At 36.5% G+C, this 8,423-nt stretch overlaps 1 long non-coding RNA gene across 1 annotated transcript; it reads left to right on the top strand.

The window, feature by feature from the left end:
- Positions 1-2,095: 2,095 nt before the first annotated feature.
- Positions 2,096-5,169, top strand: LOC140015618 (uncharacterized). Its single transcript, XR_011822256.1, has 2 exons — positions 2,096-2,271; positions 4,843-5,169. It is a non-coding gene; the product is annotated as an uncharacterized lncRNA (long non-coding RNA).
- Positions 5,170-8,423: the final 3,254 nt, after the last annotated feature.

The following is an 8,423-nucleotide window of genomic DNA, read 5'->3' as shown; positions in this document are numbered from 1 at the left end:
GTAAGGAGCCGTGATCCTATTTAAGTTGGATTTAAAGAAGAGATATTACCCATTTGGGAACCCTAGGAACTAATGTGGTTAATACCGCTTTCAAATTAAGACATGGACACTCTAAAATTTTCGGTACACCCTTCGAGTTGACAGATGCACTAGGAGTATTTATGGACCCAAGGTATCGGAGTTAAATCGTATTTGGACAAATCGGTGGAGGCATTTATCGATGATATATCGATATACTCTAGTGTTGAGAAGGTCATGAAAGACACTTGATGGTAATTTTACGAACCTCGAGAGAACGCCAACTTTTGTTAAGTTCAATAACTGTGGGTTCGATTGGAAGAAATAATCTTTCTACGTTATACAGTATCTAAGGAAGGAATTATTATTGACTCAGCTAAAATGAAAGATTGTATAAGAGGAAACAACTAGAAAAAAAAAAAATCCTACCCAAATTTGGAGTTCTTGATGTTAGTCGAACCTTTCCTTTGGTGTGATCAAGGAATTTCCTAAGAGTGCAAGACTTGGCAAGTTATGTGGGATTTTTAAATGTGAGGAGGAATTTTTGAAAGTGAAAAATGTTAAATCGATGCACTTGTGTTAGCCTTACCAAGCTGAGGAGGTAGTGTTGTGATTTATATAGATGTTTCAAATGATAGTTTACAATGTATACTACTGATGCATGACGAGGTGATTGTGCATACTTCTGGAAAGTTAAGATATCACGAGAGAAAGTAGCCAACTCATGATTTGGAGTTAGTGGCTGTGATATTCGCATTAAAGAAGTACCAACATTTCCTATATGAGGTAGACAGGAAGCCACTTAAGCTACTATCCGATTGGGAAGTTAAATTGCATTTTGGTGATCAAAAACTTGATTGTTAATTGGGCAGATAGAAACTATGAGATAAGAATTGGAAAGTGTAAGTTACTGACTAACTTGCTAAGCATGACTATTGAGGGATGTGATATTTTTCTAAGTTTGAATTTCGAGGACGAAATTCCTTTTAAGGAGGGGAGGATGTGAAGACCCGAAAAATTTCTTATTTTATCAAATATTAATGGTTTAATTAAGTATTTATCCACCTGTTTTCCCCAAATAATTTATTACGACCATTTTAAATCCATTCGTATGGAATAATGTCTTCATTATGTTTTTGAAATGTCCCGTTAACAACTTCAATTTTCGGAAGGATTGTTTAAGTGCGAGATAGTGAACACGAGTGTTTCGAGGTGATATTATATTCGAGAGTATGATTATCCTGGGAAAATTAAGAATGGACAATAGCAGATTAAGAAAAGTTAATCGAGAATTAAAGGTGAATAAGTTCTAAGTGAGCATATACTACGCACGCGTGGATAGTTTTCCAAAAGACGCTTGGATACAAATTTATTGGAGATTTGAGGAGGTAATACTCGACTCATGTGAGGACTCGAAAAACTCCTATTAAAACCCTATTTTGAGTTTATTTAATTATTTACTTGTTCATTTATTCCGAGTATTATTTTCTAGATCTATTAGACCTAAATACATGGTAATATAACTTCGTTATATTTTAAAAGTGACTTGTTTCAAGAATTAATTTCCGGGAGCGCGTTTAGTAAAAATAGTAAATAGTGCTTGGGGATTTTATCCGCTTGAGAGTGCAATAAGCTTGGAATATTGGAGACTCGTACTATGGTTCTAAAATAGGAAATATTATGAATAAATACTCAAGTGATAGTTAGTAGTGCAATCGTTATAAGAATTTCTCGGGAGTTTCGCGTTATAACGTTAAATTTGACGGTACGCGTTTTCACACGCGCGACTTCAATTGAGGGACTTTAGACCCTTATTTCGGGACAATTAAGAGTGGATAATATTTACATGAATATATATGCCTTGGAGGTTTAATGCACTAGTGTACCAAACGCGCGAGAAAATCGAGCCGTAATCGCACCAAACGGCCCCTAATGAGAGTTGACTTTTGGGTGATTTTGCACCACACATTACACCTTCTCTTGGAAGCTAACTTGGATCAAACACACTCTCTCTTCTCTCTCCTCATGGCCGGCCAAGACACCCTCTCTCTCTAACTCCTTGTTCAAAAAAAAAAATTCTGCACACTAATCTTCCCCAAAACCACCCCAAATCACCTCCAAATCACACCAAACTTGGAGACCACTTAGCAAACCTCTTGGAGATTATATCTAGCTAAGGAGGAGGGGAGCTTTCACGGTTTCTTGGAGCTTCAAGAGGGCCGAAAATTCTGACCTTGCAAACCAAAGGAGTAGGTAATGATCAACCCTTGGATTCTTATCTTTTGGAGATTATATGACAAGATTAAGCTCATGCATGCACTTAGTTACTTGATTATGGTGTAAAAATGTGATTGTGGGCTCTTGGAATTCCCACACTTGGGTTGTTGTTGCTGATGTGATGATTGATGGTGATTATATTGTTGGTTTAGTGATATTAATGATGCATTAGTGGTGGGTAATTGGTAGGAACTTCATTGGGTGTAAGAGGCTAAAATTTCCGATTTTGCCCCTGCCATGTTCGGCCATTTCCAGGCCAATTTTTAATGGTTTAATTGCTTGAATTGGATGTTTGTAGGATGTATTAGATGTGTGAAAAATTTCATTGAAAAATAATGAGGGTTGAATGGGCAAATGAATTTTTGTTCGAAACCAGCAAATCTGGAAAACTGATTCGCGTATGCTCTGACCAGCAGTAGTATTTTGGCTATAACTCTGTCCTCGGATGTCGAAATCATGTGCCGTTGGTGGCGTTTGAAACTAGACATTGCTAGCTTTAATTTGGTATATAATGCACGTTCGGATTCTTTGTGAGCAAGCCAAACCAAATGTTTTATGTTCGATGTCCTGTTACTCTGTTCATCTGGAATGAAGTGTTCAGGCAGCAACTTGATGCCCGAATTTGAACCAGATGGGTGCCGAATTTGGAAACGGTTTCTTCTGTGATATTTTAACTCTATGAATGTATTTTACAACGGAATAAGCCATGCTCGATTTCGAGCTATGATGACTGAGTTGTGACTGAAACAAGTGGACTGCTCTGTTTTGGAAAACCCTAATCTTTGGACTGGTTTGGAACAAAATCTTGGAGTGAACTTGTTAGTTGATGTTTTTGATATTAAACACTTACCAAAGGTATCATGGGTGTATCTTAGACCCTTATTTCACAAATGAACCATGGTTGGATAACTTTCTTGGTTAAACGATTGAAAATTTGGAAAATGAAAGTCAAAGGCAGATTGCCTTAGGATTTTTCTTGAACTTTGGTTGGCTAATTAACGACCTTGCCGAAGGTATTTTTCCCCGAAATTCGATAGAGGGATACCTTCCATATAGTATTGAAACACTGCCAATTTTGGTGCCGATTCAAGTTCGTTTCGATACCCAATTGAATTACTAAAGTTAGAGGTTCAAATCTGGAAAATTCTCATCCAATCTTGAATTTGCTCAACTTCGGGCTACCGTATCTCGGTGCTCGAAACTCCGATTTTTGATCCGCTTGCTTTGTCCTACACTTCACTTGCAACACTAATTGAGCTGAAAATTTCAGAGGCCGGTTTGCAACGTGCGAATCGTGCCGAATTTTCAAAGTTGGCCAAAATCCAACTTCATTCTGCCTTGTGAACCAACCCAGCATCTTCAAGCTCAATTTTGACCACTTTTCACTTTGATTCATGGAAAAGCGTCTTCTAGGAACTTATAGTACTTTCTAAGAGGTTTCCAACGGTATAAAGTTTTCCAATTTTCGACTTGTACCGAGTGAGTTACGATTTTTCAAAGATTCATGATAAAGCTGAAAATTTTCCAATTTCAAAGAAATAGAGTTTTTCAAGAACTCTTTACACTTTTGATATTATCTAAACGTTTTGCCCACGATTTTCATGATAAAAACTCAACTAATATTATACTTCATAAAACGCAAGTTGAACCTCGATTTACGAGTAATTGAGGTTCATTTTTGTGAAATATTCCTTAGATCGTACTAATGTACAATCTTACTTGATAATTGAGATACTTAAGTAATTATCCACCATTAACTGCCAGGCACAAGGAGACCTTCAAGAGGATCTCACCGTGGACACTTGAACTCCAGCGAATAATCTTTATTGATTAGCTCGGTGAGTGTCAAGTGTGTGAATCTTTGATACTTGCTTAATTGTGGTAATTATTATTAGAGATTTTAAAAATAAGGGCGGGTGTGTACTTTATCGCATCCGTTCTGATTTCAAATGAAATGTATTGAATGAATGAATGAAATGTATTGAATGAATGAATGAAATGTATTGAATGAATGAATGAAATGCAATGCTATGTAATGGTTACATATGTCGTTGGAGTGAACCTCCTCGACTTCCAAATGAATGGGGGACGCCCAAACTCATAGGCCGACCTTGAACTCGAGCCGGCAATGGGCTTGGTCGGGAACTTGGGCGAGCCATGAGATTATAAGCTCGACCTAATAAGAGGTCCTGCTTGGCATACTTGTAGAGTATCGCCTTATAATAGACTTGTGGGCCCTTGGGGTGTACGGTGGACGGAGGGAAGTAAGTGGTGATCTACGGAAATGGAAATACCGACCCGGTTGACAGGAGGGTCAATGCGGGAAGGTATACGAATGACATCGGCAGAGCGAGTGGAACTTAGCTCCTGAGAGCTACTATATCCTTGAATTGTTTCTGATTATTTTTCCTGCTCAAATGGTACTTTATTGAAATATCACGGTTTTATTTAATAAAGTTGAGATTGCTATTTGAACAATGTGCCTGCATGTGTGTTCTTGGCCTCACGAGCGTTTTGCTCACCCTGTAGATTTGTTTTCCTTAACAGGACTGGAAATGGAGTTAACGCGGAGAAATCTCCTTTTGGATATATTTTGTTTTAGGGTTTCAGGTGTATTTTGGCTTGACCCCTTTATGATTGTACTTTGGAAGTTTAATGTATCATTCGGATATCTGTGATGTATATTTTGAAATTTAAGTTGTATTATGAACGCACGACGTGCGGGTGGCAAGCTGATAGGTATCTTGTGATGTAACCATGAGAACTGTCACAGTTGGCATCAGAGCCATATGCTGACAGGTTGGGTAATGGATGGATATTGTTAAGCATGAACGTTTCCGCACTATATGTATTCGTACTAATTTGATTTTGGTATCTAGTATCGCTTTAAGGTTGAACGTTTATTGCTTGAGTCCTAGCGAGAGCTAGGCAGGCGTTCCGCGGATACCCTTTGGTGCGCCTTAGGGAGAAGTGGGGGCGTCACAAAATTCATATGGGATTATGTTATTTGAAATTGGTGCATGTTTTAGATGTGGGCAACTTGGACATTAAGTGAGGAACTGCCCAATACAAATGAATTTCGGGATGGTGAAGCAGTTGTAATAGTCAAAATTAGCAATTAGTGAGGTTCTACCTGAAATAGTTGTATTTATTGAACTCTGTGTTTTGCAAACGTTATGTAGTAAGTTGTATTTCTGTTGGAAATAGTGAACTTGAAGCCTAATGTTTTGGTTAGTGAATTAAATGTTTTTGGTTGGGCAGCATTGAATTCTTATCCATGAATCTTTTGCTATAATTTAGTCTTGAAATTAAGTGCGAATTTTTCATTTGTGTTTCGAAAGGAAGAAATTTTGATTAGAGAGGGTGATTTGGATCTAGTGGTACAATTGTAAAAATGAGAGGTGCCTTACGTTGTGGATGATTTGTTAACGTACAGTGTATAAGTTTAAGCATTAGCAAGAGTAGTAACCAAGTTTCAACCCTTCTTTTCACCGAGTTTGAAGTTTGTCTCACTTTTCTCCTTTTGCTACATTCATTGATCTTTCTTAGTATGTTAATTTAACCATTTCGATTGTCAAGTTTTTCTCTAGGTTCGATTGTGGTAGCAGAATGAGTAAGGTGAAGCTCTTAAAAAGTAGAAGGAAACCTTATAGAATCGAATTTTATGAGTAAAAAAGAGAATTTCGTCTCGAAATTCTGTTAAGGGGGAGAGAGTGTGAGGACCTGGAAAATTAGGTTGTATTTCATTTTATTTCTTTGAATGGATTTTCTTTACTTTAAATTATTGCCTTAATTTTCTCAATATTTTTATAAGTGAGTCAAGTTTTTAAATCATTTTCTTGGTATAAGTTAGTACACGTTAAGTTTGAAGTGCATTATGGACGTGGGACCCGCTAGTGCGATAAGTGCGATAAAATTTTGACGACTAGGTGAAGTTTTGCATAAAGAGATGTTATTGTAAGGTGTTAAGGGATAATTAAAAATTAGCTAAATAGATTAACTTTTGGAAGACAAAGAGATGAGATCAAACCCTAAAACAACCAAGTGTCGCGAAACCGTTGGATGTTGGATTTTGACCAAATCTTTTTAACTTTCCTAAAATCAAATTTTGACCAAAATTCTTCCATTTTTTTCCTAGTGTTGGCTGGCCATATGGAGACGAGAAACAAGAGAGCAAAGTTCATTTTCAACCTCTATTCCATGCTTGAATCTTGAGTTCCAACCATAGATTTTGCAAACTACTCCATAAAAGTGGTTCACTAGAGAAGATTAAGGGTTTGAGTGGAGAGATTTTTGGAGAAAAAGTACTAAGCTTCCATCTTTCTTGAGATTCTAAGGTAACTTTGGCAGGAAACTCCTCTTTACTTCTACTACTTGCATATTAGTGGATTAGGGTTGTAAAATTGATAGTTTTATGAGAAAGTTTCATGGTTAAAGTAGTGTTGTGGTAATTTTCAATTTTATTGTAATTTTCTGCCCATATATGATGCTTAAGTGTTGGCCATGGTTTGGTAGTTTTGCTATGTGAAATATTTAGCTTTTATATGCTAGTTTGACTTGCCTAAAGAAAATTTCAGCTTGTGAGTAGGAATTTCAGGTTAGGGTTCCATTTTCTAGCTTGAGTAGGTGATGGTTATATGCTTGATTTAGTGAGTTGTTGGCTTGGTATGTATATGCTTGAGTTGAGGCTATTTTGTGGTAAGAATGAAGCCTTGAATTGGCTGGAAAAAATTAGTAAAAACAAAGGAGGTGCTGCTGAAAATTTGTCCGCAAGGAACCTTCAGCAGCCTTAGGAAATCTGCTATATTTTGATGTAAAAAAGTCAGAATTGAATTCTATTTGTTGCTTTTGAAACTAGATTCAGAGCAATTTCTACTGTCCAAATTTCATAATTTTTCTCAATTCCTATGAATATCTATGATTTTTCAAACTTGACTGATTTTTCATACCTGTTCTGTCTTTTGACTGGATGAGGCAGCAACTTGAGACTGGAATTTGACTAACTAGTAGTCTGAATCTTACAAAGGTGTCTCTGGGAAATTGTAACCCTTTAAATCTATTTTCTGACGGTATAAAGTTTATCAATTTTGGACTTAAGAAGCTTAAGATATGATTTTTGCAATAGTGTTGCGCAAAGCTGAGAAATTCTGTTCTCTTAGAACCGTTTTTACTTTCATTTCCCACTTTAAGTTTGGAGTTGGTCAATCATTTTGGTATGGTTTATGAGTGGAATTGAGGTTTAAGTGCAAGAAAATGAAAGCTTAGAAATCTTAATTTCTTCATGTATTTTGGCTTTGTATTGCTAGTCTTTTTGTGATGACTTGCAAAAATTTATTATTTTAAAATCCATTTCGAGCTTATTTGAATATTTTATTGTCCATTTACTCTGATTATTATTTTATAACCTCTTTAGACCTAATTACATGGGCCTATAGTTTCATTATATTTTTAAAGTGACTGGTTTCAAAATTTAATTTTGGAAGCTCGTTACGTGGAAATAGTGAATACGCGATTGGGGATTTTAGCTGATTTGGAAATGCCATAAATTGGTAAAATTAGAGACTTACACAATGGTCCTAAAATAGGTAATTTTATATTTAAGTACTCAAGTGATAGTTATTAGTACTATCGTTATAAGAAATTTTTGGAGGTTTCATTTTATCGCGTTTAATTTGGAAATACGCGTTTTCACACGCGCGATTTAATTGGGAGACTTTAGACCCTCATTTTGGGACAATTAAGAGTAAATAATATTTATATGAATATAAGTGCATTAGAGGTTTAGTGCACTAGAGAAATAAACTCGAGAGAAATCGAGCACAAAACGAATGCGTACACGCACGAAGAAGAGTTGAATTTGGGGCAATTGTGGACCACACATTAAAGCTTCTTTTGGAAGCTTCATTTGGACCAAACACTCTCTCTCTTCTCTCTCATTTTGGCCGGCCACCCCAAGAGCAAAGAGCCAAACTTGCTCCATCACTTTCTACTTCAAATTCTTGCACCAAAATTCAACCATTTCACACCAAAATTGAACACCACTTAGCTGAATACTTGGAGAGTTCATCCAGCTAAGAAAAGGAGCTACAATCCGCGGGTTTTCTTGAGCTAAGGAGAGCCGAAATTTC

This window comes from Coffea arabica, chromosome 10c (assembly GCF_036785885.1).
Source record: "Coffea arabica cultivar ET-39 chromosome 10c, Coffea Arabica ET-39 HiFi, whole genome shotgun sequence".
In the NCBI taxonomy this organism is placed as follows: domain Eukaryota; kingdom Viridiplantae; phylum Streptophyta; class Magnoliopsida; order Gentianales; family Rubiaceae; genus Coffea; species Coffea arabica.
This window is presented reverse-complemented; position numbering and strand designations above follow the sequence as displayed.